At 42.9% G+C, this 24,698-nt stretch overlaps 1 protein-coding gene across 3 annotated transcripts in view; it reads left to right on the forward strand.

Annotated features, from left to right (window-relative positions):
- Nucleotides 1-6,808: 6,808 nt before the first annotated feature.
- The window catches only part of csde1 (cold shock domain containing E1, RNA-binding), an 84,302-nt gene continuing 66,412 nt past the window's right edge, over nucleotides 6,809-24,698 (forward strand). For all 3 annotated transcript variants that reach the window (XM_078420857.1, XM_078420855.1, XM_078420856.1), the window contains exons 1-2: nucleotides 6,809-6,893; nucleotides 20,115-20,467. The gene's annotated coding sequence lies outside the window, so the exon portion shown is untranslated. The remainder of the gene's footprint in view (nucleotides 6,894-20,114; nucleotides 20,468-24,698) is intronic.

Genomic DNA, 24,698 nt, shown 5'->3' on the forward strand with positions numbered 1-24,698 from the left:
CTTGCACTAAACATTATTCCCATTATCATGTATTTGTACACTGTGGATGGCTTGATTGTAATCATGAAATCATAGTCTTTCTGGTGACTGGTTAGCACGCAATAAAGGCGTTTCACTGTACCTCGATACATGTGACAATAAACAAAACTGAACTACTGTGTAAGAAGGAACTGCAGATGCTGGTTTAAACCGAAGATGGACACAAAATGCTGGAGTAACTCAGCGGGACAGGCAGCATCTCTGTTGAGAAGGAATGGGTGACATTTCGGGTCAAGATCTTTCTTCAGACTGAAGAATTCACCCATTCCTTCTCTCCAGAGATGCTGCCTGTCCTGCTGAGTTACTCCAGCATTTTGTGGTCTATCTAAACCAAATTATTAATCAGTATTTAGCCAAGTGTGCATAAGCTGCTTTGGGGAATTATATCCATTGGATTCCCTTGCCACTGTATTCTCAAGGAGAGATGGAGTTGGGAAAGAGAGAAAACATGTTAGTCTCAGTTCAAATTTAATTCCAAGTTCCGACGAAGGGTCTCAGATCTAAAACGTTAACCGTGTTTCTCTTTCTCCAGATGCAGTCTGACCTGTTGAGTGTTTCTAACATTTTTTTCTTCTCCAGCATCTGCACTATTTTTCATTGACAAGTATTTTCTTCTGCACAATGAGCTTTATATCCCCCTACAGTTATACCCAAGCCAGATTCAGCAGAAGTAAGATTGATCATCCCACATTTAGGTGTAGGAAGCAACTGCAGATGCTGGTTGAAACCAAAGATAGGCACAAAAAGCTGGAGTAACTCAGTAGGTCAGACAGCATCTTTGGAGAAAATAAATAGGTGACGTTTCGGGTCTGAAGAAGGGTCTTGCCACCTATTGCTTTTCTCCAGAGATGCTGTCTGACCCGCTGAGTTACTCCAGCGTTTTGTGTCTATCCCACATTTCGGTTTAGGTTTATAATTGACACGTGCACCGCGGTACAGCGTAAAGTTTTGTTTTGCATGCTTGCCACTCAGATCAGATACTTTACATACATAAATCAAGTTAAACTCAAGTACAATAGGTTGAGCAAAGGGGAAGATGCAGGGTGAAACAAAGAATTGCAGATGCTGGTTGAAACGAAAGATAGAGACAAAGTGCTGGAGTAGCTCAGCGGGTCAGGCGGCATCTCTGGAGAAAAGGGATATGTCCGAAGAAGGGTTCCGACCTGAAATGTCACCCATCCTTTTTCTATAGAGATGCTGCCTCACCCATTGAGTTACTCAAGCACTTTGTGTCTATCTTTGGAAAGATTCGGGGTGTAGAATATAGAAATATAGTTCTCAGAGCACATAATATAGTTCTTATCTATCTATGTACAGCTGTGGAGGCTGACAAACCTGCATGAATTATCATTCAGTCAAGGCTTGAAAGAAATTAAACTAATCAAGGATTGCCTGATGCCCCTGATCTTAATTACTAAAGATACGCAGTTATATTGGAATATGTCCCTGGTTTAATCACAGGTCTAACTGATCTCAGCTGGAACAGTGGTAGAAATTCATCTCTAGAAAATGGAGAGGAGAATTGGGCAGGACTTCTGCTCCTGAGTACCCTTGTTACTTGTAGCTGTTTTTGACCAGCTAGTCTGTGTTTTCTTCCATTTGGTTGTCCGAGGATGTAGTTGGGGATGTGCGTCGCTGGTAAAACTATGACGTAGTTGACAAATCTACTGGAATTTTTTGAGGATGTAACTAGGAAAATTGACAGGGGAGAGTCAGTGGATGTGGTGTACCTCGACTTTCAGAAAGCCTTCGACAAGGTCCCACATAGGAGATTAGTGGGCAAAATTAGGGCACATGGTATTGGGGGTAGGGTACTGACATGGATAGAAAATTGGTTGACAGACAGAAAGCAAAGAGTGGGGATAAATGGGTCCCTTTCAGAATGGCAGGCAGTGACCAGTGGGGTACCGCAAGGTTCGGGGCTGGGACCCCAGCTATTTATGATATACATTAATGACTTAGACGAAGGGATTAAAAGTACCATTAGCAAATTTGCAGATGATACTAAGCTGGGGGGTAGTGTGAATTGTGAGGAAGATGCAATAAGGCTGCAGGGTGACTTGGACAGGTTGTGTGAGTGGGCGGATACATGGCAGATGCAGTTTAATGTAGATAAGTGTGAGGTTATTCACTTTGGAAGTAAGAATAGAAAGGCAGATTATTATCTGAATGGTGTCAAGTTAGGAGGAGAGGGAGTTCAACGAGATCTGGGTGTCCTAGTGCATCAGTCAATGAAAGGAAGCATGCAGGTACAGCAGGCAGTGAAGAAAGCCAATGGAATGTTGGCCTTCGTAACAAGAGGAGTTGAGTATAGGAGCAAAGAGGTCCTTCTACAGTTGTACCGGGCCCTGGTGAGACCACACCTGGAGTACTGTGTGCAGTTTTGGTCTCCAAATTTGAGGAAGGATATTCTTGCTATGGAGGGCGTGCAGCGTAGGTTCACTAGGTTAATTCCCGGAATGGCGGGACTGTCGTATGTTGAAAGGCTGGAGCGATTGGGCTTGTATACACTGGAATTTAGAAGGATGAGGGGGGATCTTATTGAAACATATAAGATAATTAGGGGATTGGACACATTAGAGGCAGGAAACATGTTCCCAATGTTGGGGGAGTCCAGAACAAGGGGCCACAGTTTAAGAATAAGGGGTAGGCCATTTAGAACGGAGATGAGGAAGAACTTTTTCAGTCAGAGAGTGGTGAAGGTGTGGAATTCTCTGCCTCAGAAGGCAGTGGAGGCCAGTTCGTTGGATGCTTTCAAGAGAGAGCTGGATAGAGCTCTTAAGGATAGCGGAGTGAGGGGGTATGGGGAGAAGGCAGGAACGGGGTACTGATTGAGAGTGATCAGCCATGATCGCATTGAATGGCTCGAAGGGCTGAATGGCCTACTCCTGCACCTATTGTCTATTGTCTATTGTCTATTGTAGTAGATATAGTGGCAATGTCAAATTCCAAGAGAGAGTTTGACCTTCGTCTGTATCTTTGAACGTCCCTATTACTCCCCACAGATGCTGTATGTAGAAACTATATAGTTATACAATCTCTTTGGATTCTGCTTAATTTTATCTGCCAGAGCAATCTCAAGCCCCTTTTTTTCCCCCTGATTTATTTCTTAAAGTATACTCCTCAATCCCCCTGTACTCCAACATGGATACACTTGATCCATTTATTCTTTATGGATAAGTTGTTTATCCAATTGGATATATGATCAAATAATGGATTGTGATTGAATACAGTTAACATGAATGTAATGGATGATTGATTCCTTCAAAACAGTACCTTTGAATTCTATTAGACATTTCTAGATTTAATAATAGTTTGTCTTCTTCATACCAATTATAACCTGGCCTAAATTATATTTGTGTGCTTTGGTTTGCCCAGTTCCAAGGCCGGGGTGGAAATCATGAACTTTATGGCGAGTCTGGAGGCTTGTTCTTTGTTAAAGAAGTTTATTGCGGCAGCAATATTCGATTACAAAGTATAACAAACGAAATTACTACCATTAAATCAAACTGTTCGCTTCGAAGTTCTCTTCCCACTCACTGGTTTTGGGCGCCAAAACCACCACCTGACCTTGCTGGCCAATCCGAGGGTTCAACTCTCAGGACCAATCCCTATGGTCGCTACATGACCCCCCCAGAACCCGACGTACGGAATCTAGCAGGGAGCCGGATTTCGCGACCAGAACGAGTAAGGAGAGGGGCTGCAGGAACCAGAGGAGCAGGGGGTCCCGGATCAGGTGGAATTGCAGGAGGCCGGCCCCGCCGAGGCGGTTGGCCGACCAGGACAGGGCGGTCCTGATCCAAGTGTGCAGGTTTGAGCCTGGACACAGACGAGCTCACTCCTGCCCCCAACATCCAAGGTGAAGGTGACCGTGCCTTTACGCAACACGCGGAACGGCCCTTCATAGACCCTCTGCAACGGGGAACGATGGGCATCTCTACGCAGAAACACAAATTCACCGTCCTTCAAGGCAGGCGGTTCATGCACCATGGGACACCCGTGACGTGAAGTAGGAACCGGAGCCAGGGAACCCACTCGCGCCCGGAGGGATGCTAAAACCGACGGAATCGAGGGCTGCTGACCAGAGGACTCCGGAAGGAAATCCCCGGGCACTCTGAGTGGCGAGCCATATACCAGTTCCGCCGACGTCTCTGGCGGTAGGGCGCTGACCAGGTAATAATACTTTGTCTCGTCCACCGAGATGTTTCTCAGGTGGAACTGCGCTTCAGCATGGGCAAACCAAAGGTGTGGTTGATGTGCCCAAAACGGAGGAAGATGAACGCTGACCGCGTTTAGCTGCGGTACGCCGGGCGTTAGAACCGAAGATGGGGCGTCTTGTCCCTCCATGGTAGATGATCGGCTAGATCACGTCGGGGTCACCAATATGGCGAGTCTGGAGGCTTGTTCTTTGTTAAAGAAGTTTATTGCGGCAGCAATATTCGATTACAAAGTATAACAAACGAAATTACAGACAACCATTAAATCAAACTGTTCGCTTCGAAGTTCTCTTCCCACTCACTGGTTTTGGGTGCCAAAACCACCACCTGACCTTGCTGGCCAATCCGAGGGTTCGACTCTCAGGACCAATCCCTATGGTCGCTACAACTTTCTCTTTATTTTTTTTAAATCATCTTTTGCATCATAACCTATTTCCAAATAAAAGCCAATGACAGTGACACACAATAATTTTATTTCTTATCTTCCCAAAAAATGTGAGATTGCTTCTTGCTTTGCTGAGCTGCATCGTGATATTCTGACCAAACCAAGGAATCACACTTGAAAACCAGGAAGCCTTCCATTTCATCCTGAGAGAAAATTTAATAGGTTGCCTCATTAATTGCTTATTTACTTCTCCAGAGACTAAACTAGTTTAGCTTCGAGATACAGCTTGGAAACGTGTTCTTCGGCCCACTGAGTCCACACCACCCATCAACCACATATTCACGCCGGTTCTACGTTCTCCCACTTTTTCATCCTACAAACTTTCACATCTTTGGGGTGTGGATGGAAACCAGAGAACCTGGAAGAACATGTTAATCATAATTCAATATTTGATTTACTAACCAACAGAATGTATGGTCATAATGAGAACATGTAAACTCCATATAGACATCAGAGGTCAGGATTGAACACGGGTCTCTGGTACTATGAGTTAGCAGGTGTGCCACTGTGCCGCCCAACTTGATTTCATTATTCTTTATAGATAAGTATAGAGTTGGTTATTTGATCAAATAATGGATTATGTTTGAATTCCAGTTAACATGAATTCAATGGCTGTTATTTCCTTGCATCTCTCTCCACAGCTGGTAGAGGTGCTGTCTTACGGCGACAGAGACCGGGCTCTGATCCCGACCTTGGCTACTGTCTATGTGGAGTTTGCATGCTCTCCCTATGACCACGTGGATTTCCTCCAGGTGCTCCAGTTTCCTCCCACATCCCAAAGATGTGTGGGTTTGTAGGTTACTCATCTTCTGTAAATTGTCCCTAATGTGGAGGGACTGGATGAGAAAGTGACATAAAACTAGTGTGAACAGATGATCAATGGTTGGCGCGGACTCAGTAGGCCAAAGGGCTGTTTCATTTTTGTCTAAACTAAAGTTGCTGTCTGACCCATTGAATATCCAGCAATATAATTTTTTAATAATCTAATGAAGAGGCTAAATGGCATATTTTTAAATATGCTTTGTAAAAACCTATTTATACTTTCTCCCCCTCTGTTATCAGGCTTTTGAATAGTCCTTCCAGAAGCTACGCCAATGTTCGATTCACCTCTACCCCATCGAGGATATTGGACTTGGTCCAAGGAACGGATGCGCTATAATGCTGAGAACTATATTCTGCACTCTGTATCTTCCCCATTGGTCCATCTATTGTAGGTTTGAGCTGATTGTATCTATGCATGGTCTGTCTGATCAGTTTAGATGGCATGTAAAACAAAGCTTTTCACTGCACCTTCACTAAAGAAATGTAACAGCACAAGTTGACCCAGGAGAGCATCCCAGGCAGTGACCCTTCCCTTCCTATTATCTTCCTCCTCCTCTTGTTTCCCCTCTCCTCCCTTCCTCTTATTCTCTTCCCTGCCTCCCCTCCTTGCTGCTTCCCCCTCTTATTCTCTTCCCTACACCTCCACCTCTTTCCTTCCTCCTTTCTCCACCCACTACTCTTCCCTTTCTTTTGTCCCCTCCTCCGCTTCCCTTCTTTCTAATCCTCCTCTCTTCACATCCCCTCCTCCGTTCCTTTCTCTCCCATCCCCTCCTCCACCTACCCTCGTCCTTTCCTTCCTCTTCCGTTCCCCTCATTTCCTTCCCACTTCCTCTCCTCCACCTTTCCTCCTCTCTTCCTTTCCGCCTTGTCTTTTCTTCCCCTCCTCCCCTCTGCCTCATGTCCCTTCCTCCTACTCTCTTCCCTCCCTCCTTCCCTCTTACTCTTCCCTTTCTTCTTTCCCCTCCTCCTCTTCCTTTGCCCCCTTCTCTTCCCCTCATCATCTTCTCTTCCCCTCATCATCTTCTCTTCCCCTCATTGCCCTTACTTCTCATCCTCCTCCTCCTCTCTTCCCTCCCTTCTTTCTTCTACTCTTCCTTTCCCTCCTTCTCTTCCTCTCATCTTCCCTTCCCCCTCATTGCCCTTGCTTCTCATCCCCCTCTCTCCCCTTCCGTCTGCTCTCTCCCCTCCCCCCCTCTTCATCCTCTGCTCTCCCCCTTCCCCCCCCTCCCACTTCTTCCACAGCCCCTCCCCCCGCTCCGCACTCACGCGGGATTTGGCCGCTGCCGCGGGCGTCATCGCGAGATCCAGGCGGATCGCTACGTCATGTGCCGTGCTGCTCATGGCGGCGCTGGAGTGCTTCTGCTGTTGGGGTGAGTAGCGGGGATCGGGACTCCGCCGGCCGTCGCCCGTCTCCCATCCTCTTCCCGCACGGGCTGAGCATGCAGTGAAGCCGGCGGTGCGTGTCCCGGCGGGCGAGAGGGTAACGGGGGAGAGGTGCGCTGCGAGTCCGCGGCCGGGGCCTGGCCCTGTCGACCGCCGAGCTGCGCCACCGCGGGGGGAGCTGCTGCTGTTATTGTCCGTCATGTTGCTCAACGCCCCCGCGCCCACCATTTCCTCAGCCCCCGGCCTCCATTCTTATTTTCTTTCTCTTCACCCCCCCCAACCCCATGTAATTTTTTTTAACGTGCGTGTGGATCACCTTTTATGGGGTTGACGTTGATGGATGTGGCGTGGAACCAATCACGTGCGAGGAGAGAGGCGGGATTTCCGCCGCCACTTGTGGCGATGGTTTCCGTTTCCGGGCGGGTGGGGCGTTCGGGTGTCTGATGGGACTACAAATACCATGGTGCACCGCGCCTCTATCCCTCCCCCTCCGGCCCGGAACATCAACCCTCTGCACCAGCAAGCGCAATTGCGCAATCTCGTTAGCTGGCTGTAAACAAGATTAGAAGAAGCACGAGCGATACATGCAGTATTGTGTTTCACTGGAAAGTAGATTTCCTTGTTAATCTGTCAAATGTTGCGTTAAATATTGTTAAACATTCCTATGCTGTCCATTTCAGGATTAAGTACAGAACAAAGGTTTAGGCGGTGTAATTATACTACTAAACTAGAATACGTGTATTTGATTAATTGAATAGCTTCTCGAGGGCTTATGCTTGGAAATAGTGTGAAATTGTTAATCTTATAGTTATAGCCAACTTCAAACATTGACGTTAGTATTTATATGGTTTAACCTTGATAAACCAGTGGATCCAGGAAGGATGTTTTACTTTATTGAGGAGTCGGTTGTAATGAAATAGGGGGGTGGTAATTTAGGAAATGTTGGATAGGCTTGAAAGGCCATATGGCCCACTCCTCGTGGCTCTTGGGTTGTATCCTGGTTTGTTAGTTAAAAATAATTATATATGTAGGTGTTCACAATTTTAACATTCTAGTCAACTTCCAGGATGAGCGGTTAAAGTATTTGCTGAAATGCTTTTGTCAGCTTGTGTAATCAAGAAGAATGGTTTTAGTTTTAAATAGTAGTTGCATGATTAAGTCCATCTTGTGTGTATATAAAATATCCCAATCTCTGGTTAATATAAAATGTTGTGATGGCATGACTTTGGCTTAAGGAGATTCACTTGGCTAATTACTGGGATGAGAGAGTTGCCCTGTCAAGAAAGGTTAAACAGTTTGAGTCTGCATTCTTTGGGAGTTGATAGGAATGAAGGGTGACCTTATTCAAACATAGAAGATCCTAAAGGAGCTTAACAAGGTAGATACTGAGATGTTTGCATGTGCATGGGGACGGTTACAAAATAAGGGTTTGGCCTTTTAAAACTGTGTCGCAATTTCTTCAGGGGGTAGTGAATCTCTAAAATTCACTGCCTCAAGGGTGGCTAATGCCAGATAATTTCATGTATTTAGGTGACAATAGTTTTGAAAAAAAATAGGTAGCAAGGTTTATGGGAAGCTGCCATAGAACAGGTTGCAACATAGATCATCTTTGATCATATTGAATGGTGTGGCAGGCTTGAGAGGCTGAGTGGCAGACTCCTTGTGTTAAGGGGTTCAGTAGAACAAGTGGATCTGAGTACCAACTTGTAGTTGTTAATCAGAAGCTGTTGCTGCGATCTCCATGTGTGCATTGGAGACCAAGTTTATTCTTTGTTTTTGTTGGATTGTTCAATTATGGGACATGGTGTCACAGGCAAAGCCAACAATATTTGGCATCCCTGATTGCTTCCTGAGCTCAGTGGCTCGCTAGGCCATTTGGGAATAGCCAAGAGCCAATTACAATGGTGTTTGGAGTTGAAACTGGGGTACAGTATTTTGTGTAGGAAGGAACAGCATATGTTGGTTTACATGGAAGATAGACACAAAATGCTGGAATAGCTCAGTGGGACAGGCAGCATCTCTGGATGGAAGGAATGGGTGATGCTTCCGGTGGAGAGTATATTTTGTTGAGCCAGCTGAGTTTTTATAATTTAGTATTTTAGTGGTTTTAATTACTGTCACTAGTTTTGTTCCAGTTTTATTTATGAATTTACATTCCTCAGCCTTGATGATGAAATTTTTAAGCTTCTTTCCAGGCCTTTATTCCAGGGGTATCAACATTGTTCAGTGAATTAATCATTAAGCACCATGTGGCCTTGCTATTGTTAGTACTGAGGCTAAAACAATGCCTGTTAAAATTCTTATACTGATTGTCAACTTGTAACACTGCCACATCCCACACCCTTTCTGTATCTCCACCAGCACTATACCTAGCATCAAAGATAGCAGAACATCTTGGGAATAAATTTGTAAAGCTATTTATTTGGAAAACAGTATGCAGTTTTCAGTTGCATCAATATACTTTAGAGCACTGAATGAAATTTAAAGGTAAACTTGCTTTGATGTATTTTATTGGTGAGATTATAACAGTTTGTCTTTGCTGCTTAATTTCTGCGAAACTGGTCAATCAGAAACTTCAAGTAGTAGTTGTGAGAGTTACTTTGACATGATCATTCTAGCTTTCCACAATTTTAGTAGTGTAGGTGGGTACGCACCACCTTTTAAAATGTCAACCTTTATTGTTGGCAACCTTCACCATTTCCTGCATTCTGGGTATTTAATCTTGTGCTGCTTAATAATAAAGCACTGGACATTTTAGTATCTAGAAATCCATAAAATTATAGCTTGTTCTATCCTTTGAGAAGGACTATAAATCGGTGAGTTTTGGAAGTTGTGAAATCAATGTTAAACTTGGAGACTAATTTCATAATTGTCATTGATCACTAATGAGCACCAATTAAAATGTGTACATTTGAAGCAATGTGAACACCCCCTGAACAACGGCTGTTTTAAAGATATTTGGTTTGTTTTTACGGTTTATTCAATTCTGGGTGGTGCAGAAACTCACTTGGCAGCTTGATGTGAGTGTGCTTCCCAATGATGAGCTCGGGTCATTCATTGAAAATAATGTGCTGATTCACCACAAAATGTGATGCATTATGTTGAAACCCAGCAGGTTTCCATAGAATCGTCAACAGGAATTTTAATTTTGGTGACTGTTAGGATTTCTTTAAACCAGTAGATTTTGTTTTGAATTATCAGGACTGTTATCTAGCTGTTGCAATGTGACATGGCTCGCTTTTTATAATCTATATATTTTTCCATATATACTATGGTTTTCATCTGGAGGAAAAGTAATTGTCATGCTCATACAGCAATGAAACACTCTTCGGCCCAACTTGCCCATGCCTTTCCAGACTAGTTTGGCACATATCCCTCTAAATCTTTCCCATCCATGTACCTGCCCAAATGTCTTTTAAATGTTTTTATGATAGCCACCTCAACTGTTGTAATGTTAATATCTTCTTTACTAAAACTCTCATCTTGTTTGTATATATATGTGTCCGTTTGATCCTGAAATACAGCCAAAATGGTACACGATAGCGTGACAATTTTAGGCCCACCTTACTCACCATTGCCCTGGGGTGTGCATTAGCGAAGTTTCATTCAAATTGGTGTTCTATGTTTAAAGGTATTGACATTTTAAAGTTTAAAAAATCACTTCTCCATTTTCCCTGGTCGTCAGCTGCATTTGATGTCACGATGGGACCCGCCAGAGTGACTGGAATGGCGGCCAATGAGGGGGGGTGGGCTGCTGAGCCGTCGAGCTGCCGCTGCTGTTGAGCCATCAAGCTGAAACTTTAATAAATGCGCTTCTCCCCCCCCCCCCCCCCGGAGGACCGGAGCCTGTCCCAGCGTGCTCCACGCCTGACCTTCCTCCCGTGGTGCAACGCGGCGGCAGAGGGTCAAACAAGATGGCCACCAAGCTGCCACAGGAGAGGTTTCCACCCAATGGGTCCATGGCTCGCTCTGGCCGACTTGATGGCTGCCCGGGGCAGAAGTGAGTGGCCTCCTCTCCCCTTTCCTGTCCCCCCTCGCCTGCCCATGGCCCCTGGTGACACTCCCCAGCCGCCAACAGGACCATGGATTGTCAGTTGAGGGAGGGTTGCCGGGCCCGCAGGAGAGGCTTGCACCCAACGGGGGTTGCCGCGCCCGCAGGAGAGGTTTGCATGGAGGGTTGCTAGGCCCGCAGGAGAGTTTTGGATCAGTTGGGGGGGGGGGGGGTTGCCGGGCCCGCAGAAGTGGTTTGCTTCTAACGGTGGTGGGAGCGCCCACAGGAGAGATTTTGACCCAACGGGTCCACGCCCATCTAGTGATTCACTAAAATTATACTCTATTCCAAGTGAAGTTTTAACTAAGCATGCTGCACCATTTTGGTACTGGAAATGAGAAACATTCATTTGCAGGAATGAGTTGGCCCTGAGGATTAATATTTAATTTGAACCATTTTAGATTTTTCCCTGTTACTCTCTTGTCGTATCAAAGTCCTACTTAATTTGTCTTGTAACTACTTGAGCTCCTTCAATCTGAACTCTTCCATAAGTGGAAGCCACTTTAAGAATACATTTTCTTGAACTCTTAACATCTCCCATCTGTCCAGATTCTTGCACCACTTTCCTGATATTCCATTTAAAATTTCTTGGAGCAGTTGGTGGCTGCTTTCCTGTCATTTAAACCTTTTTATTCCAAATAGATTGCAGAGTTGAATTGTGCATAGTTACGCTGCTTAATTTATTTTTCAAATCATAGCCCCACTTTCCCAAATCCACTGCAGTCCATTTTCTTGTAATGTTCTGACATAATTTGTAAATCTGTGGTCAGTGTCACACTTAATAAACACGAATATAATGAAATCCAAGAATAAACTATTATGATTGGACCTATTTGAGTAGCAGTCTAAATCAAGACTGCATCATTTGCTGGCTTCAGCCATCTTGTGATTCTTCATGCCACATTGCCCTCTTGTATCACATATGATTTTCATTTGGAGACTCCTCACCAAAATGCACATGGGACAGTTGGTTTAGTTTGTGGAAAAACCAACATTGATTGAAACTGATTATCCAGTAGAATATTGTTGGGAATGTTTAGTATCTAACCAGGAAAAGCACAAATTCTATTGGATATGATGTCGCAATTTTCTTCTAGCTCGCAGGCGAGTGAAACATGTTTACCTTGGGATTGTCTATAAAGCCCTTCTCAATAATGTGCTGAAAATGAACCAGATTAATTTGTCTGTCTTGTCGATTGCTATTTTCAGAAATATGCTCTGTCTGCCAAAAGCCTGAAAGTGATATTTCTTCTTTCAGCAATAATTGCATAATCCTACTGTAATGGTGAAAGCATGCATCCTTTCCATCACAAACACTTCAGGAAATGTTACTGTACATTCCAGCTTAATAGATTCATTGAGACAATGTATTGTAGATGGTGGAAATCAAGTAAAAACTAAATCGTGGTAATCATCAGCACAAGTGATGTGTGGTGAAAGAACTAAAATAGTTTCAATTCAACCATTCAGCAGATTGGGAATGTATTAGTATTATGCATTTTAGAAAATAATTGGGGAGGAAGAGGGAAATCACAAAGTTTGACATAAAGCAGGGTCTCCAGTGAATGTTTTTACCTCCCCAGATGCGAAGAGAAGTCTCTTTATTCCATGGGGTTGATGCTGGGTAAATCATATCATTTCATGTATGCTATTGATTAGATTGTATGACAGACGACATGAGAATTCATTATTAGTTGAAAAATGTTGGATGTGGGTTAATAGAATGGGCGGATTTTGGGCAAGATGACATTTTATTCCAGAACAGTACAATGTTAGTTAATTACTTTAAAGAAACTTCAATTTCACACGTCTGAAAAACCAAGACGGTGAGGAAAGCAGTAAGTGCTTTGCATCTGAAGTATGTTGCTGAACAGAACATTGGTTCAATAATAAGGGGGGGGGGGGGGGAAGAGAAAATTGGCAAAGGCATAGGGGTGGGCAATTCTATACCACTTTTTTGAAGAGCTGGCAAAGTATCCTAATGTTACGATTATCATCAGATGATTCCACAACGTTTTTAGAAAAGTTTCATCGCAGTATTATAATTGGAACAATAAACTTTTGTCTGAAGAAGGGTCTCGACCCGAAACGTCACCCATTCCTTCTCTCCTGAGATGCTGCCTGACCTGCTGAGTTACTCCAGCATATTGTGAAATAAACTTTTGTTCTTTTTTTTGGGTTAGATTGCTTTACTTGGGCTTGAATGTTTTCCCACAGATCTGAATTGCATTGTAGGAAAATAACCCTATTAGGTGATTACACATAATGTTGTAAGGTCAAAGTGTGTGACACACGGAGTCGCTTAAGTCATCTGGAGTACATGGCAGCTTACGGCATACATTATTAATACATGCAACAGGTACCTTCTTACCTTTAAAAAGCCGCCAAAAGGCCAATTTTTGTGCTGTAAAAAATTAGGAAGAAGCTGGAGGATCTGGCGGAGGAAGAGGAACCAGGAGAAGGGCTACCAAGCCCGCGGATGCAAGAAGCAGCTGGGAAGACGTCTGGCAAGCTGGCGGGAGACGGGGAAACGCCGCTGGGAAGGGAGCCGGGAGAGCAAGGCCGAGAAGCAGAGGGCCGCCGACTGGCTGGCGGGGGAGAAGAAGAGGAGGAGAGAGGGGTTGAGCGAGCTGGGAGAGGGGCAGTGGGATGAACCCGAGCCGAGGGGCCTGGAGGTCTGCAGGGGCAGAAGCAGCAAGCACTGGAGGTTGGCGACCCGCCGGGGCCTGAGGGCTAAGGGCCCAGGGAGCCGTGCTCGAAGGCCTTGGAGGAGGAGGCGATGGAACACGAGGAGTGGAGTGTCGAGCCCAAAGAGGAAGAGGAGCCGGGGAGAGGCCAATCGGCAGCGGAGGCTGAGCAGCAGCGAGAGCTGGTCTGGGAACCGGGGCGGATGACCAGGCCCTTGCCTCGAGGTGTTGAGCATCGGTCAAGTGGAAGTGGACCCTGGCTGACGTAGAGGGCGAGCGGGGAGAAGGGCTGGAGGGCCAGCAGGAGCGGTGAGCGGCCGAAGAACCGCAGAAAATGAGGCGCGGAGCAGGGGCGCAGAGCCTTGAGGAGTGCGGGAACGGGGAGAAGTGTTGGGACGCCCGGAGCACCGGGAGGGAGCCAGAGACGCGCTGATGGGAGAAGACCAACCGGAGGGTCCGGGGAAAGCCGAGCTACAGCAACGTGCGGGTGCAACATTGAACTGCAGTACATGGCGTGCCCTCCAGTGGGCGTTGCGTGGCAACTGTACGGGTCAGGGGCCGTGACTTCGCCTGCCGTGAAATCACTCTTATAGTCTTTTACTCCTATGTATCCTACAATTATTTTCTCTTTTAATTAAATGACCTAGAGCATGATAGTTGCCCTCCATTAACTGCCCACTCGTCTGAAGAAGGGTTTCGATCCGAAATGTCACCTATTCCTTTTCTCCAGAGATGCTGTCTGACCCGCTGCCTTGCTCCAGCTTTTTGTGTCTATCTTCAGTTTAAACCATCATCTGCAGTTCCTTCCCACACACTCATATTTTATCCCAGCTACTGTTTTCCAAAAATAATCTTAAATTAAGTGTTAGCATGTTAATTTGGCATTGGGGGAAATGAATTGTATTGAAACCTAATTTGCAAGAGCAACAATATTTACAAGAGGATGCAATGCAAATGGAGTCACTGATTAAAAACATAGCTTTTCGTCATCCTAATCCTTCCTAGCTTGGGTTGTATTCTCATAGCTAACAAGATACGGTGATTTATATGAGGAGAAATCAAACTCTACCATGTGGTCTGTGTGATTTTATTTTGGCACCATGTAACCCTGTAGGGAATTACAGGCAATTGGAACAATCAATAGAATGTGGTGCTTTAATCCCAAACGATACGCACGGTCCCGTTAGTCTATACTAATACCATTAGTATTTTTAAAGTGTGATGTACAAATGGCAATTACCAACACAAACTAATAAGAATTTTAAAAAACTTTCAGGCATCCGGAACAGTAGCCAGTGTAAAGAATAAAAACATGCTATAGACTCTATAGGATGCTTTTATTCTTTACACTGGCTACTGTTTTGGTTGCCTGAAAGTTTTGTTTTATTCTTATTAGTTTGTGTCAGTAATTATGTGAGTACATCACACTTTTAAAATACTAATCCTTGAATGATAAACTATTATGAAGCTATTGCTGTGATTAATGGTGACACAAGAGACTCCAGATGCAAAATAGTGCTGGAGGAACTTGGCAGGTCAGACATCTGTAGAGTGAAATGGACAGGTGGCGTTTTGGATTGGGACCTTTCGTCAGACTGATTGAGTAGAGGAGAGGACGCTCGTAAAGAGGGGTGAGGGGAAGGGATGGAGCAAAAAATGGTAAATGATAGAGGAAGGGCTGGTTGGCAGATGAGGGAGATAGTAACAAAGGATGGTGAAGTTGATTGGAAAGTACAGATATGGAATCATAAAGACAGAATAGGAGATTTGAAATGTAAAATAGAGACAAGGGAGGGAATTTGTGCTTACAGTCAAGGGATGTAGGCAAAGTACTAAACAAGTACTTTGCACCTGTTTTCACCAAGGAGAAGGATGTGGAGGATGATGAGATCAGTGTGAAGAATATTAATATGCAAGGGCAGTTTGAGATAATGTAAGCGGTGTTGGGGCTCTTGAGGAGTAGTAAGGTGGATAAATTCTCAGGGCCTGATGGAATCGGTCCTGGGTTATTGAGAGAGAAATAGAGAAGATTGCAGGAGATTTGACAAAGATCTTTGTCTTCTCTTGTCATTGGGAAGGTCCTGGAGGACTGGAGAGTAGCCAAAGTTATTCCTTTGTTTAAGAAGGGAAGTAGAGAGATTTGATAAAATTATATACTGGTGGGCCTTGGTGTTAGAGAAGCTATTGAGAGAATTCTCCAGGATAGGTTTTACTTTCATCGGAAAAGAATGGTTTAATTAGGGACGGTCAGCAAAGCTTTGTGCTTGGCAGGTCGTGTCTTACTAACTTTGTTTTTTGAGGAGGTGATGGTGATTGATAACAGTAGGGCGGTGGATACATTTTAGTAAAGCATTTGATAAAGTCCCCCATGGTTAGCTGATCCTGAAAATGAAGATGCATAGGATTAACAGTGACTTGGTCACATGGATTCATAACTGGCTTAGTGGTAGAAAACCAAGGGTTGTGGTGAGAGTACAATATTCAGACTGGAGGTCTGTCCAACGGAGGTTTGCATGGATCTGTGCTTTTGTTGCTTGAAATATACCTACCTGACATGGATGTAGATGGGTTGGTTAATAACTTTGCAGATGTCACAAATTGTTGCAGTCGCTGGCTGTGGGGAAGGCTATTAAAGTAAACAGTGGGGTATAGATCAGCTCCAGAAATGGACAGAGAAATGGCGGATAGTGTTTAATCTGAGCAAATGTGAGGTTTTGCATTTTGGGAGGTCAAATGTGAGGGAAAATATGCAATAATGTCATGACCCTTAACAGCATTGATGTACAGAGGGATCTTAGGATCCAATTTCATAACGACTTGAAAGTTGCAACACAAGTTGATAGGGGGTATAAGAAGCCATATGGTATTCTTGCTTTCATAGATTGGGCATTGAGTATAAGAATCGGGAAGTCATGATGCAGCTTTCTAGGACTTTGGTTAGGCTGCATTTAAGTATTGTGTGCAGTTCTGCTCAGCCATTACAGTAAGGATGTGGTGGCTTTGCAGATGGTATAGAGAAGGTTTATGAGAATGATGCCTGAACTAGAGGTATTGTTTACAGGGAGAGGTTGGACCGACTTGGATCGTTTTCCCTAGAATGCCGGAGGTTGAGGGGAGTCCTGATGGAAATGTATAAAACTGAGACGCATTGACAGGGGAGACTGTCAGAATCTTTTTGTCAGGATTGAAATGCTAAAGGGCATAGCTTTACGGTGAAAGGGGCGAAGTTTAAAGGAGACGTGTGGGGCACGTTGGTGGTGTAGTGCTGGTGGAAGCAATGCAATAGTGTAATTTAATTGACTTTTAGATAGGGACATGGATATGCAGGGAATGGAGGGATATGGATTATGTGTAGGCAGATAGGAATTGGTCTCGGCATCATGTTTGGCATTGACACTGAGCTGAGGGACCTGTTCCTGTGATGTACTTTTCTAAAACAAGAGGGAGAGGTGGTGGATGGAAGGGAACCTAGAACAATATTTGCACAGGAACGGACCTGTGTTCCACAATATCAGTGCCGAACATGCTGCCATGTTAAACTAATGTCTTCTTGCATGTGATCCATATCCATGTGCCTTTCTAAAGTCCTCAATCATGTGGATGAGCTACCAGAGGGATGTTACCGCATGCCTTTCTACAATCCATGTAGACAACATCCACTGCTCTACTCTTATCTATCACCTTCATCACCTTTTCAATAAAGACTTTCTGTGGACAAAACCGTGCTAACTTTCCCTAATTAACCCATTCTCTTCACAATGCAAGTAAATTCCATTCTGAAGAATCCTCCCTATTTGCTTCCCTGCCATTGACATGAGGCTTGCCAGCCTATTATTTCATGGTTTATCTATAGGTTCTTAAACATAGGAGCAAAATTGGCTGCTCTCCAGTCCTCCTGGGTCTTGCCTGTGATAATGGAAAATGTCTTTCTTTTGCCTCTTTCCATAACCTGGGCTAGATTATGTCAGGCCCCTGGGATTCATCAATCTTAATTTGGTGCTTTTAAGAGATCTAACACCACCGCCACCACCTTTATTTCAAACGGCCCTAGCATATTAATATTCCCCACACTGATCTCGCTGTCCTCGTGTTCTTCTCCATGATGAATACAGATGTGAAGTACTCACTTAGTACCTTTCCTACAACCTCTTATTTTAAGCATAAGTTTTCTCAGATAACCTTGAGTGGTCCTACCTTCTCCCTGTGTTACTCTTGTTTTTAATGTATGTTATTAAATACCGAGGGATTTTCTTTAATCTGACTTGCCAATTACATTTCATGGGTCCTTTTGACCTTTCAAATTCCCTGCTTGTTTCTTTCCAGTTTGAGTCATTTTTCTCAAAGAATCTGTCTGATTGCATCTTTTTAAACATTACATATGCTTCCTTATTGACCAAATTCAGTCATTCTCTTCATCCAGGGTTCCCTTACCTTGCCATCCTTATTCCTTCTCATTACTAGACATCCCTGTCCGTCCTTCGCTACTTCATTAGTCTTTAAACTACTCCCACATGAATGATGTGCGAACTTGTCCAATGCCAGCTGCTCCCAATTTTTTTTTCTCTAGCTCCTGCCTAATAATGTTATAATCTGTCTTGCCCTAATTTACTACTTTCCCTACGGTCCAGGCTTATTCTTATTCATAACTTTCTTTAAATTTATGGAGTTGTGAACATTGTTCCAAAAATATTCTTTCACTGAAACACCTTTCACCTGGCCATGCTCGTTTTCCAAAGCAAGGTCCGATATGTTCCCTCCTTGGGTTGGACTATCCTCTTACTGCTTCAAGAAATTCTGCCGTGCACTAACAAAATCCTAATTACTGTTGAGAATTAAAGTCAACCATCCCTTTGCCTTCACAGATGTTGCTTTTTTACATTCTGTAATCTATCTACACATCTTGAAACTGGGTAGAGGTGGAAAATAAAAATGGGGACAATGAATAGGGAGAGGGGAAAGGAAATGGGTGTGGGAGAAAGTGTGTGCACATGTGGGAAACTGGGTAGATGAGAAGGGAGCTGGGGCATTTTATCTGAAATTGGAGAATTCAAACTGTTCATGTGCTCGATGCAGGCTACCCAAGCAGAATAAGGTACTGTTCTTCCAGTTTGCATGTGGCCTCACTCTGGCAGTGGAGAAGGCTGAGGGCAGCAAAGTCAGTAACTCCTACCTATTTCTCCCCTCCTGCTACTTTCCTCCCTCTGTCTTCAGTGTACAGCTCTCAATCCTGCCCCTTAACCTCCTGCTTTTATTTCTATTCCAATCATCTGCCTATCAAAACCCCCCACTGGTCTTCAACTATTACCTGCCATGTCTTGTCCTGCCTCTCCCCTCTTCCATCTTTCTTCTTGCCCTCTACATTCAGTCTGAAGAAGCGGCTCAACACAAAACATCCCCTATCCATGTTCTCCAGAGATGCTGCCTGACCTGCTGAATTACTCCAGCACTTTGTATTAATCAGCATCCGCAGTTCCTTGTTTCAGCATCATTCATGCCATTACATTGTAAGCTACTCAAGTGGGATATGAGGTGCTCGTATTCAAGTTTGCGTGTGGCCTCGTTCTGGCAATGAATGAGGCCATGGACAGAGATAACCCTACGGGAAGGGTGATTGGAATGGTTACTACACACAGCAGATCATCAGGGCTTGATGGAAAAGGGTATGGTGAAATGGTGGCCTAGTTTATGGTTGGTCTCGCCAATGTAGAAGAGGCTAAATCAACGCAGTGAATGGAGATGAGAGGAGGTGTAGGGACAGATGTTGAACCTCCTTTCGTTGCAGGAGATAGAACAGGATGAAGGCAGGGTGGAAATAGATGAGCAAATAAAGGAATTGTGGATTGAGTGCAAAAAAAGCAGATGGGGTGGAGATGTGAAGGTGGGACTGGTGGAGGGAATATGTTGAAGATGGTGGAAATGTCAAAGAATCAGGGTTTGGATATGGAGACTGATGGGGTAAAAGGTGGTACCAGGGTAACAACCCCTGTTCTGTCAGGGAGGAGGAGGGGGAAAGAGCAAAACTGTGGGTAACAGAGGAGACATGGGTTAGGGTTCCATCTGCAACTAGGGGAAATCCATACTTGCTGGAACGAGGATATCGTGATGTTCTGAGAGCAGATTCAATAGAGATATAGAAACTGCAAGTAAGGTATGGTGTCCTTGCAAGAAATTAATGATCCCTAATTCACTTTGAATAAATGTTCACATCTTGTACTTTTCTCTATTGTATCAATTTTGAGCTCTTAGTGGCTCAGTTTTTATTCGAGCTGTTCAACTTGCTGTGGGGTTTTCTTGACTTTTAAAACTGTTTAAAGACTTGCATTTCAATCACTTTTAAGTGGAGCGAAGTTATCAAAAGGTTATGTAAAGATTCCTTGACCCGAAATGCTGGATCTGATTCTTTCCAATGCTGTTTAACCATCAGTGCTCCAGCATTTCCAATTTTAACATTGATTCTATTGTCTTTCCAGTATGAAGTGAAATATAACTGAATTTACCATCTGAAACTGCTGCTTCAAGTTCGGATCACGTTGAGCAATAGAAAATTAAGCTGAACAACAACCAAAGAGCAAACCACAGCTGAAAACTTGATCCGAAACAGAAGTTTGTGCCTACTCAACAGCCTACAAAGAGCACATCCCAACGCTGCTAGACCTTCTACACTTCTTGTTGCTGTCCTGGGATGCTCTCTAGTGCAGCAAGAATAGGAATTCTCTGCTAGCTTGGTAGATCCTTCTCTGTCTCTGTCCACCCAGCATTTGTAACCGAACGTGTGCTAAACAGATCAGACAGCAGTGCGTGCAATATTCAACATCACTTCAAGGTATGTGATTCACTTGGATATTATCTGAGATTAAACAAATTTTGCTTGAGGTGCTTATTGAAATGTTTCTATCACTTGGAAAAAAACAATTGTTAAATTAATTTACATTATAGAGAAACATGTCTTTAATCTGGGACCATTTAATCTTGCTAGTTTTTCATTCCTTTAATAACTGCTCATTTAGATAAAAATTGAGGTGTTGATGGGGCAACGGTGAGCAGACTCAAGTGGGTCACAAATTATCCATGATTTCATTGGGGCATGTCGATTTGGAATTAAGTCTGTTTCAAAGAATGCATCCCAACAATTCAGGCTGGAACAACAATTTTTTTATAAAAGGAGCTTGATGGTAGACTGGTAAATGGTTAAAAGGTTTGACACTGGTAAAGTAATGCACAGAAAGCATACAGAGATCATTGAGATTGGACTAGGTAGAAACTTTAGGACTCTAGTGCATGCTATATCTTTCTGACCCACACCAGAGTCACCAAGTAAACTCCATTAGATCGGACGTTATTCCATTTCTTTCATGTGGGTGTTGAAATTTATTTTAATGCTTAAAGCTGTTTGAATTGCAACTGTTCTTTTAAGAAGTAAAACAACCTTGGGCACAAACCTTGTAATTGGCGAAGATTTTCATCACCCAGCTTGTAATGGCTGGTTGACAACGCAAACTAATCAACTATGTGTCATTCAATGACCATGTCTCCATCTCCAAATTCATCTCAAAATAATTAACTGAAGTCAACAGCAATAGCAGTAAACTTCATTTGCTGACAAACAGATGTCCAGCATGTAATCCCAGTAAAATGAATGATAATTAGTCAGCAAATTCTGTCTAACCAGTTTCTAGTTGGTAAACAAATTGGTTTTAAAATCATGGTTGTTCTCAGAATCATAGAAAATAAAGGCACAGAAGACCATTCAGCCCACTTTAATGCTGGCTAAAATGAGCTGGGTTAATCTTACTATCCGACATGTACCTATAGGCTATGGTTCATTAAGTCCTCATCTAGGTTTTTTAAAGTATGGTGGTTATTTCTGCCTACTCCACCTGTGGGCACCCAATTTCTCACTCCCATGCCCCTTCACCATTGAGTGAAACTTTCAGAATTCTCTAATATTTCCTTCTGTTAACTTAAATCTACTCCACAGATAGGACCTGTTACGTCTGGCTGCTCTTTTGCTACTGTACTTGTCTCTATGCCTCAACTCTATCCTATTTTGCCTTGTTCAGTCCCTTCCCACCTACATTCAGCACACCTCTTGTGTTTGCCATTTTGACAGCGTCCAATTCCTTGGCTCAGACATTTCATTTTCACTGTGGACATCATCTTTATACACCTCTCTCGCCATCAGGAAGGTTTTGGGGGCCCTCTGTTTTCTGAAACAAAGACCCAATATGTTCCTCTCGATGGACACCTAACTGCCGGGAAGAATTTATTACTCTGAACAGCTTGACTTTCAATTTTTCACATTGTTTATGAATCAAAGGTAGAACCATGGGCATTGGAGTGGGCCCCAGCTATGTCTGTATTTATGTTGTCTATATGGAACAGTCCCTGTTCCAAACCTCCCACAGATACTGCTTGATCTACTGAGTTTAGCAATTTGTTTGTTTGTTTCACATTTCAATCTTTTCTGTTTAAATTCAATACATTTTAAGCATATCAGTACTCAATGTATGAAAGACATGTGCACTTCATTTTTTCCATGACCCCAGCGACCCAATCAGTCCCCTTCCACCATCACTGAAAGGTTCCACAGCCATATGTACAAACTAGGTCTTTATGCTCCTCCGTATTTGTCTTCAAAAATTGAATTTTTAAACACACAAGGTACAGATATTTATTGCAACTGATTTGGATTGTTGATTTGGTCCTCAACCCTAAAATGTTGTGCACTCTTGCAGGTGATACAAGTGACTGGTGCATGTATCTGACATCAGTAATTTTTTTCCTGTCGGAAAGAGTACATCTCTTAGTGAAAGTTAACTTTTACACAGTTGTCTTAATGTATGTTCACAATCACTTTTATTTATCTGATTCATTTGTAAAATAATGATGGGTATTATAAGTGAAGAGATTTACTGCTTGTGTAAAATTTCAGCCTCCAGTGGGTGGCACAGTGGTGCAGCTGGTAGAGCTGCTGCACCACAGTGCCAGAGACCTGGGTTTAGTCCTGACCTCGGGTGCTGTCTGTGGAGTTTGCACGTTCTCCCTGTAACATCGTGGTTTTCCACACCCCAAAAAGTGCAGGTTTGTAGTGTGAATCATTTCTGACTTTGTTCGGAAGCATTTAGTATATAACCGCTTTTTCGTTTGCTAGTCGGTCTATCCTAGCAATGGAAGTATTTGCATTATTGTCATTTTAGGAAGCAGGATAAAAGATTGAGATGATCAGATTAGGATTTGCAGGTGTAACTGAAAAAATGTGGATGGAGTATTCTCTGTAATTTCTATATAAATCAGAAACTGCTCAATATAATTACACCCTCCTGCCAATAAAAGTTAGCACAAAAGAAAGTTGCCCAATTGCACAGATATAATGTAATTTTCCCTTGACATGGCCAAGCTGAGCAGTTTTCAAAGATGAAATATGACTGGAATGGGATGCAGAGATTTGGGGTTATATAAACTTTTTTAATCTGAAGGCTAATTTCCTCTTGCCTCTGTCTCAGTTTAGTTGTGTTCAAAATTTTTAGCAGAGGTTGCTCCAGGTTAAAAGCTAACCTGCACACGAGAAGCACATTCTTCCTGAGAATAATTTGATGTACAATACTGAGGAGAGATTCATGGAGGCTCTCAACATTAACCAGTTGAGGTACTGTGCAGTGAATTCATTTGGTTAGCATTTTTAACTTTGCTCTGCTAATGCAAGGCAAAATTACATTCCAAATTTAGTTCTGACACAGCATAGAAATTTGCCATGACAATAGAAAAATTTCAATTCGGGGCTGAACTTATTCGTTTGCCATAAAGTGTTGAAATGTAATCACTAATTAACTTGCAATATAATGTTTAACTAAATTAGAACTTGGTGTAGCGATAGACTGAGTTGCTGGAGTGGTTATTGGGTGACTGTTCTGCTTTATTTTAAATTTGAAAGAAATCAAACAAGTACCTCTATTGAATTGTACAGTGTTAAATTCAAAATACTTAATGTCCTTGTTCTTAAAACCACCTTGTGCTATAGGCTGGCTTTGTAAGCTAGGTCCTGCTGAAGAGATTGTGTCAATAAAGCATTGATATGAATTTCAAAAAGTCATTACAATTTTAGATGCAAGTACCATTCTTCACCGTAGACATTAGTGGATGCAAGTTCAGGGTAGGTTCTCAAAAAATCATCTTGACTTTGGGAGCAGTAGAAACAACTGGATTTTCTTCCAGTTACATTTACTTTTTGCAGACAACGTTTCTTCTATTCTAATGCTAGTGGGAAATTTTGGGGAATGCTGCTATCCATTATTTGATTTTGAAACAGATTTTTTCAAATTAGACTTTCCTGCATCTTTGCTCAAAGGGCTTTTAAAGTTGCACCATTATTTTGAGTTGGCAAGAGATAAAACAAGATACCTATCACAATTGGTGACATTGTATACAAAACTGGATAAGTTGTTTTTACTGCAGTTATGCAGTGGGCTTCTCGTTTTTAAATGCCTTGCATCTAAGAGAATTTTAGAGTGATTTGTTTAAAATTGTGGTATCTGATATTTGTAACATTGGATGGCATATTCAGTGAAGGGAAAGGAGAGAGACAAAATAAATCTCTAGATTAGATGTAATACTTTGGCTCTTAAAACAAATTGTCATCTGACTTTGAAGTCATCTCTGGAATGTAAATGGCACTTTTTATGCACACCTCATTCTGTTTAAATAGCAAGAAATGTATGCAAATAATAATATCAAACTGAAATGTTCTGTAATTTGGCATATCTTGATTGTTATTTTGAACTGTTTGCAGCTGTACAATATTATTTGATAAATTTTTCTTTGGCCTATGCTGAGATGAAGTTTATAAATATAACACTAAACTTGCAACATTTGCTTCAAGTGGCAATGGACTGCCAAAGTGCTCAAGTTTTCCCTAATTAAAAACAAACCTTGGTCCCATTGTGTTAATTATAGTTGTGGGTAGGCCATTTTAGCATCCTAAATTTTCTTGTTGATTTTTATTTCAGACTCCATTTATTGAGTGAAAGAAATGTGGATGTTTTAATACAAAAGCTTTT

Source organism: Rhinoraja longicauda, chromosome 24, assembly GCF_053455715.1.
Source record: "Rhinoraja longicauda isolate Sanriku21f chromosome 24, sRhiLon1.1, whole genome shotgun sequence".
Taxonomy (NCBI): domain Eukaryota; kingdom Metazoa; phylum Chordata; class Chondrichthyes; order Rajiformes; family Arhynchobatidae; genus Rhinoraja; species Rhinoraja longicauda.